Source organism: Corylus avellana, chromosome ca1, assembly GCF_901000735.1.
Source record: "Corylus avellana chromosome ca1, CavTom2PMs-1.0".
NCBI classification, from domain to species: domain Eukaryota; kingdom Viridiplantae; phylum Streptophyta; class Magnoliopsida; order Fagales; family Betulaceae; genus Corylus; species Corylus avellana.
In genome coordinates this window covers 7,206,834-7,214,867 of record NC_081541.1, presented here as the reverse complement: position 1 = coordinate 7,214,867, position 8,034 = coordinate 7,206,834, and positions in this window count along the sequence as shown.

Here is an 8,034-nt window from a genome sequence, read left to right as displayed (position 1 = left end):
ATTCTTTAAGCATATAACCACCCCTAAAAAAGGATTGGACCGAAGAGATCACACTCAATTTCACAATCGGCCAGTAAGACGTATAGAAAAGCCCAGTCATCCCATCTGGACCCGGTGCCTTATTGAGACCAAGATCAGTGATAGCAGAGAAAATCTCAAATTCATCCGGGATTAAACACAACAAAACATTCTCTTCCTCAGTAATAACTTCTTCCACCAGCTCAGAAAGACTATCATCAAAATTAGGATTGGTAGAGGAAAACAGAGTACTAAAATGATTCACCAGGAATGAGCCAATATTATCTCTACCACATAGCCTAGTACCATCAGAAGCTTTCAAACTAGAGATAGAATTATACCTGCGACGGCAAACAGTTGAGGCATGGAAGAATTTGGTGTTGAGATCAGTACAAGTTAACCATAATTCCCTAGACTTCTGTTTCCACAATACTTCCTCTCTCAAAAGATGCTCTTGAAGAGACTCTTGAAGAACCACCTCTCTCGCAGCATTGACAGGGGAATGAGGATTAGATTGAATTATACTAATCTCAGACATTAAAGATTTAATCCTAGACTGAATGTGTCCAAAATGATGCTGATTCCAGACCTTCAATGCACTTTTAGTAGACTTCCACTTCTTGCTTAAAGAGAAAGCTGGAGAGCCTTCCACCTCTTCTAGCCAAGCACCAGCAACAACTGAGTAACTGGATTTATCCCTTGTCCAGAAAGCTTCAAATCTAAAGGGCTTAGGCAGATTTTGATACGACCCAGTGGTAGATAACAAAATCGGACAGTGATCTGAATTGGTGGCAAGAAAGTGATTGATGAGAGCATTGGGAAATAGATGCACCCACTCTTGATTAGCTAAACCTCTATCAAGTCTCTCTCGAATATTAGCCAACCCAGAACGGTGATTACTCCAAGTGAACTTATTGCCTACAAAACCCAGATCAATCAATGCATTCGACTGAACAAAATCCAAAAAATCATTTTGAGAAGAGGAGCCAAAAGCACGGCCTCCACTCTTCTTTGAAGGAGAAAGCACCGAGTTGAAATCACCCAATAACAGCCAAGCCCCACCAAAGGAGTTCCCCAAGTTCGTCAACTCAGACCAAAAAACTGACCGCCTTTCAGCAATATGGGGTGCATAAATAAAGGAGAATAACCAAGGGCAATGAGAGGGATCAGAGAATACCAAACAGGAAATACAACTTCTATCAAGCCTAACAGGCTCAATCTCAATACCATGCTTCCAAGTTACAAAAAGCCCACCTTTTAAGCCGACCGGAGGGATTTCTAACCAACCGGAGAAACCCAAATGAAAAAGAGAGGGCTGGAATCTTGCAGAAGCAACTTTAGTCTCCGACAGAAAAATAAGATCAGGTCTATGAGTCCTGATCAACGCCCGTAGAGCACGAATGGTCGGCGCACGAGCTAAGCCGCGACTATTCCAGGCCAAGACTTTCATTGAGGTGATGGACCATCAGAAAAAGAAAAACCTTTCACAGGATGATTGCAACCCACATAATCACACAAACCAGCCATCTCACCCACACGCATCGTAGAAGAAAACAGGAAAATCCAGCTGGCCATACAACAATCCAGAAGAATCTTGGGGAAAAGAATCCCACGGAGGAGTGATTGTAAAGAACCAGAAAGCCAAGAAGAAAACCAGATAGAATACCAAAACAGCGAAAAACAGAGCTACAAAGAGAAGGTTTAGAGACTAGGTAACAAGAGAGAAACCCAAAAATTAATCTCACAATAAGATGGATAAGCCTCACTAGGAGGTGGTTATGCCTCACAAGGAGGTGGTTATGCCTCACAAGAAGGTGGAGGAACGCCGGAGCAGAAGCTAGGGCGTGGCTGTTTAGTGTCGGCAAAACGGCTCAACCGTCAGGTTTTGTAGTAGTCTTATAAGGTTGAAAGTTTGATATCCTTAATTGAGAGTTTTTGAACTTCAACATGGTATTTTCAAAGCATGTGGAAGTTCAAGAGGGTATTTTGAAAAGTTTTTTTTTTTAATAAAAAAAACCCTTACAATTGCTAGTTTGCTACTAATAGCTGAGACCATGTGAGAACAACAACAACAATGTTGAAAATGTTTTTGTTAGCATTCTGGAAGGACTCTGGTTTTCCATAGTATCAGCTTTGATTCAAAAGCAAGAGTAAAGAATGAAAAAGCATTGGTAATGCATAATTTAATTAACCTAAAAGAGAAAAAAAGAAAAAAGAAAAAGAGTACTGAACCGAATTAATTACAATATGTCAATACCCCTGTTTGAAAGACAAGTAACCCCAAACGAATTTCATGACTGGCAATTAATCAAAAAAATTTTAAAAAGAAAAAAAGAAAAAAGCGTGGCCCTCTCGATGGAGAAATCCAGGGCTCCACCACTGTTGGGTGGACGACTACCATTATCTTAACGTTTCAAAGCAAGCTGCAAACTTTCACAGAAGTGTTCTTGCCAGCTCTCTCCTGTAATTTTCGGAGGGTGTCATTGAATTCTGCTTATATGGCAACTCAATTAGTTTGCCAATAAGTTACCTGTCTTAGCCTTGTACTAGAAAGTGGATGTTTTTGAGTTTCAATCAGATTATTTATCTTATGGATTAACATATTGCAGATAATGAAGAGAAAGTTTAAAGACAACTGAATGACTATTAGAATATTAATTAGATGATTAAATTCACTACTTTTTTAATATTCTTAAGCTTTTTAGAATAAATGTTTGATTTAATATGATATAAGAATAAATATATTGAGTTTATACATATGTATGACCTTATATTTCAATTAAGAGAAGTGTAACACATCTATCTTGTTGGGGAGATAAACACCAAGGAGATGAGTTCCTTGGCTTGGATAGGACATTTCCAGGGGGAATAGGTATTACCACATTCCCAAGGATTAGGTCCCTCAAACGCAAAGTTTATGGCGGAGTCTCAAGAAACAGGAATTGCCTTTCTCTTTTCGCAAATCTATTATTAAATTTGTAAAATTTATACATGATTCCACATATTCAATAATGAATTTGCCATATCTTGTATGGAGATGGAGATGGGTAAAATGCAATATATATATATATATATATATATATATATATATATATATATATATATATATATATATTAGGCTTTAGTTTATTAATGAAGAGCTACGTGTTGGACAAAGTGTTAGAATCACACCACCACTACACTAAAAAGTATTCATCTCATTTTTCTTAAAAAATTAACATAAAAAACTTCTCATTTTTTATATTACAATCATTTACATTTTACTATTATTCAAATAAAAAATTATTACAAAACAAATTTTTTTTGTTTTTCAATACTATTTTTCAATTTAGTTGTCCATGATGTTTAACAAACATGCCAGGATAAAAGGTCGAAGATAGTTGAAGTTGTAAGACTTGGAAAACATGGCCGTATATGAAATTGATTTGAAATTTCAACGACGTAAGCTATTGGGCAGATAGTGCCTAGTGGCCATGTTTTGAAAGATCTACAAGTTGAACTGTATGGGGCATTCTGGCAGATATTGAATGCCATTGAAACTTGTCAAAGGCACAGCCGCACAGCGAGTCAATTGCGTCTCCTACCCTTTCCCCAGATTCTGATCTTCTCTTTAATCTTTATGCCCCTCCACAGTTTGATCATGAAGATACAGAAATGAAAGAGGCAAGCTTCGTGGGCACCCTTGTATCACCCGTTTCTCCAATGATAAGCCTCATCATCTGCATCCTCTTCTTTTCCTTTCTAGTTAGAAAATCCTGTGGTGTGGACGACCCAGAGTTCCTAAAGTGCAGTATTCCCCAAAACTGTGGTGATGGCCAAAACATAGCATTCCCCTTCTTCGTCGAAGGTAGCCAGCAGAAAAACTACTCTTGCGGCCACCATGGATTTCCGATCTCTTGCAAAATCAATGGCCAACCCACTATCACCATATCCGGTATGAACTACACCATCCACCAAATTTTCTACCAAAACCTTTCCTTTAATTAAAAACATATCACTTTCTGGTATCCGATTTGAGCTTGAAAAACGCTATGTCGACTCCAAAAGCTTATTTATCACAATTTATGCGGAATTAATACTATGAAGTAATAAACAATTCAATCACCTAAAATATATAAAGCAATAAAGAGGCAGACACAGATATTTTGGTTACGAATAGGGGTGCAAAGGCGGTTACGGTTAGCGGTTAGTGGCAATAACCGCTAACCGTAACCGCCCTAGCGGTTAGTAAATTTCACTAACCGCAACCGCTAACCGCCTAGCGGTTAGCGGTTAGCGGTTAATGGCCGGTTAGCGGTTAGTCAAATAGATAACCGCCCGCTAACCGCTTTTTTAAAATTGAGCTTTTTTTTGGGCTTTTTAGGCTTTTTTTTTTTTGCTTTTTTTTACCCTCATTTTTTTTTTCTTGTATTTTTAATATCTTCTTGGGCCTAATTGCTATAAATATTTGAATTGTCATTGGATCATATGATTAAGTGTTGATCTTATAAACTTACAAACAAACAAAAATACTTCAATTGTAGTTATAAGTAACACATTGTTTAATCCAATGTCAATTACTTAATTTGATATTATATGAATCACATTGTCATTGTCATTGTACATGAATAATTGATTAAGTATTGGAATTGTAATTGGATCATATAGTTAAATATTTATCTTATACATTTATATTATTCAATATGCATATAATATAACTATAAGCAATTATATATATATATATATATATATATATATATAAATTCAAAATTGTTCAAAATTGTTAATTTTCTTTTTTTTTTTCTTTCAAAAAATGGTTAAATTTCTTTTTCTAAAAAATGTTCAAAAAATACATTAATACTTCAATTGTGAATTATAAGTAACACATTGTTGAATCTAATGTCAATTACTTAATTTGATATTATATAATCATATAGTCTCATTAAATTATATCATATGATTCATATGATTAATTATTTAAATTCTTATCATATTTACTTATAATCTTTTTTCTTTGAATTGAACTTAATATCTAATGGTAAATGGTAATGTTCAAACTCCTAAATCCTAAATTCCTAAAGTATCTAATAATGCTTTAATTAAATTGTAGACTTGTAGTTATAAGTAATATATTGTTTAATTCAATTGAATCAATTGTGATTATCATTGTACATGAATCATATGATTAACTTGTAGACTTATGACTTATGAGTTATGTCATATTATATATGTATTATTTATTATTATATAATCATATGATTTAATGATCAAGTCATCATGTGATATAATCATATCAATTATAGTGATAATATATAAATTACTAAAATTATAATGATAATACATTAATACTTAAATTATGTTTATAAGTAACACATTGGTCATTGTTTAATCCAATGTCAATTACTTAATTTGATATTATACGAATTATATCATCATTGTACATTAATAATATGATTCACTTGAAGTCTTGAATAAAGTATTTGAATTGTCATTGAATCATATGATTAACCATTGATATTATACATTGATATTATTCATATACATATGTAGACTTATATAGACTTATAGGTTTATAACATACATTGGAAATAAGTCTCTAGATATTTAATTGTTGTATTAGTATGAATTAGTATACTTATGAGTTATGTCATATTATATATGTATAATTTATTATTATATAATCAAATGATTTAATAATCAATCTCATGTGATATAATCATATAAATTATAGTGATAATATATTAATACTCAAATTGTGATTTAATTATTTTAAAAAAAAAATTGTGATTTAATGATCAAGTGATTATATGATATAATCATATAAATTATAGTGATAATATATTAATACTCAAATTGTGATTTAATTATTTTTTAAAAAAATTGTGATTTAATGATCAAGTGATTATGTTATATGTATAATTATAAAAATATATTATATAAAAAGGCGGTTAGCGGTTAGCGGTTACGGTTAGTAGACCCAATAACCGCTAACCGCTAACCGCTAGGCGGTTATGGCGGTTAGGCGGTTAGCGGTTAATGCGGTTAAACGGTTAGGCGGTTAGGCGGTTGGCGGTTATAGCGGTTTGCGGTTAGCGGGCGGTTAAAAACCGCCCGCCTTTGCACCCCTAGTTACGAAGACTAAACCTTTTAAAAATCGATCTAAAAGTAAAACCTCTCCGGGACAGCCAAACCCAGGAAATCACTATCAAAAGATTATTCAGAAATTACAGACACTAGGAACACTTACAACCCTTTGCAAGACCTTGGCTTGGTAAGATCGACAAGCCTACAATTCGTCTCCTTGCTCACAATCTTCTTCAACGTGATTCTCCTTTACCGGACCCTTCCGATAGATTTCTCAACCGTAGATTTATCAAAGGAATAACTAAAACTCTAAGAGATTCAATTTAATGCTCACCACATATGATCTCTCTTAGCACAGCCTCTGACGAACTCTCTGAGATGAAAAATTCGTACATTTATCTTCTATAATGATGTATATATATCAGTACATCAAACCCTAGACTTAGGCCCACTAAAAACATGTTTTTGGGCATAATAGGTACGGGGTGTCCGGACAGGTTAATGGGCTGTCCGGACACGGCCTTGCGGAGCAAAAATGGAGTTTCTGGAAATGCGGTCCGGGCCCGGGGAAGGCCTGTTCGGACCGGGTGAAACAGCATTCTGGAAATGCTGTCCAGTCTTGATCAATAGTACCGATCGATAGGTGTTTGTGGTCCGATTGAACTGAAATTTTGCAGGGACGTTCATAACACATGAATCTATATTATGAATGGTGAAGATTGGATTCTGAGCATTCTATATCAGTGTTTAAGCTCGTAAACAGTAACTTTTACATTTTGAAACTGAATTAAGCTAACACAAGAACTAACAGAGCTAGTACCAAAACAAAGCTATCTACTTCTGCTTTATAATTGCAGCAATAACTCTTCATCGCTTCCTTGTGATTTACATTTTTATGCCGGTTGTCATGGGGAAAACATTCTGGCCCCGTCTCAAGGCGACCCGAAGCTGGGAGACGTGTCAAACGAGTGCAAATCTCGGGTGGTAGCACTGGTTGAAGCTGCTTATGGAGTTGAGAATTACGATCAGATTAGAGGGGCCCTGGAAAATGGGTTTTGGCTGAAATGGAAGGTCAACGACGACTGCAGCATTTGCGAGCATAGTGGAGGGTTGTGTGGGTCCGAGGTCGATAACAACGGTAACTACCGTTTCCTGTGCTTCTGCGCCGATGGACCTGATTATGAGCGCTGAAATATTCCTGGTCAGTTTTCTCTCTCAGAAATTTTTAATCAAATTTGGTAGCCCCCGCTCTTGGCCAAATGACAAATGTATAGGCACGCCGAGCTAAAACATAATCGCTATTTTAACTACTCAAATAACTTTTTTTAAAAAATTAATTTAATTTTTTTAACTACTCAGTATCGATCAGAACACATTCGTTGAAAAAATAAAATGGTCCATGGGCAATTTAGAATATCTACTCGAGATGCTCTAAATAGATAGATTAAATCTTACAGCATCTTAATCTAGCTTAGCATGTCTACTTGTTCATGGAATGATAGGTTAGAAATGAATTGTTAGTGAAGTTGCAACAGTTGTTCCATGTTAAATCACTACTTGTTTCACAAAATTAGGTGGACTTGAATGAATAAAACTTATGTGTGGGCTCAAACTTTTTTAATAAATGAAGTTCAACACATAAAATATTTAATTGAAATAAGTATTAAATAATAGAGACATGGTTCAAATTTAAGACTTATACCCTGATATTATGTTAAATTATCACATGTCTCAAAACCTTAAGCTTATAAGAATGAATAAATCTGATAATTTAATTTATATTCTAACATTCAAAGTTAAATCACTATAAATGATTTAGTTATTTAGTTAATAATTTAATACTTTTACTCTCGTCGTAATATTTGGTCTAAGTAGAATATTTACTTAAAATCAAAAGTAAATGATTGAGACATGATTTAAACTCAGTATTTTTGGTTTGATATCATATTAAAC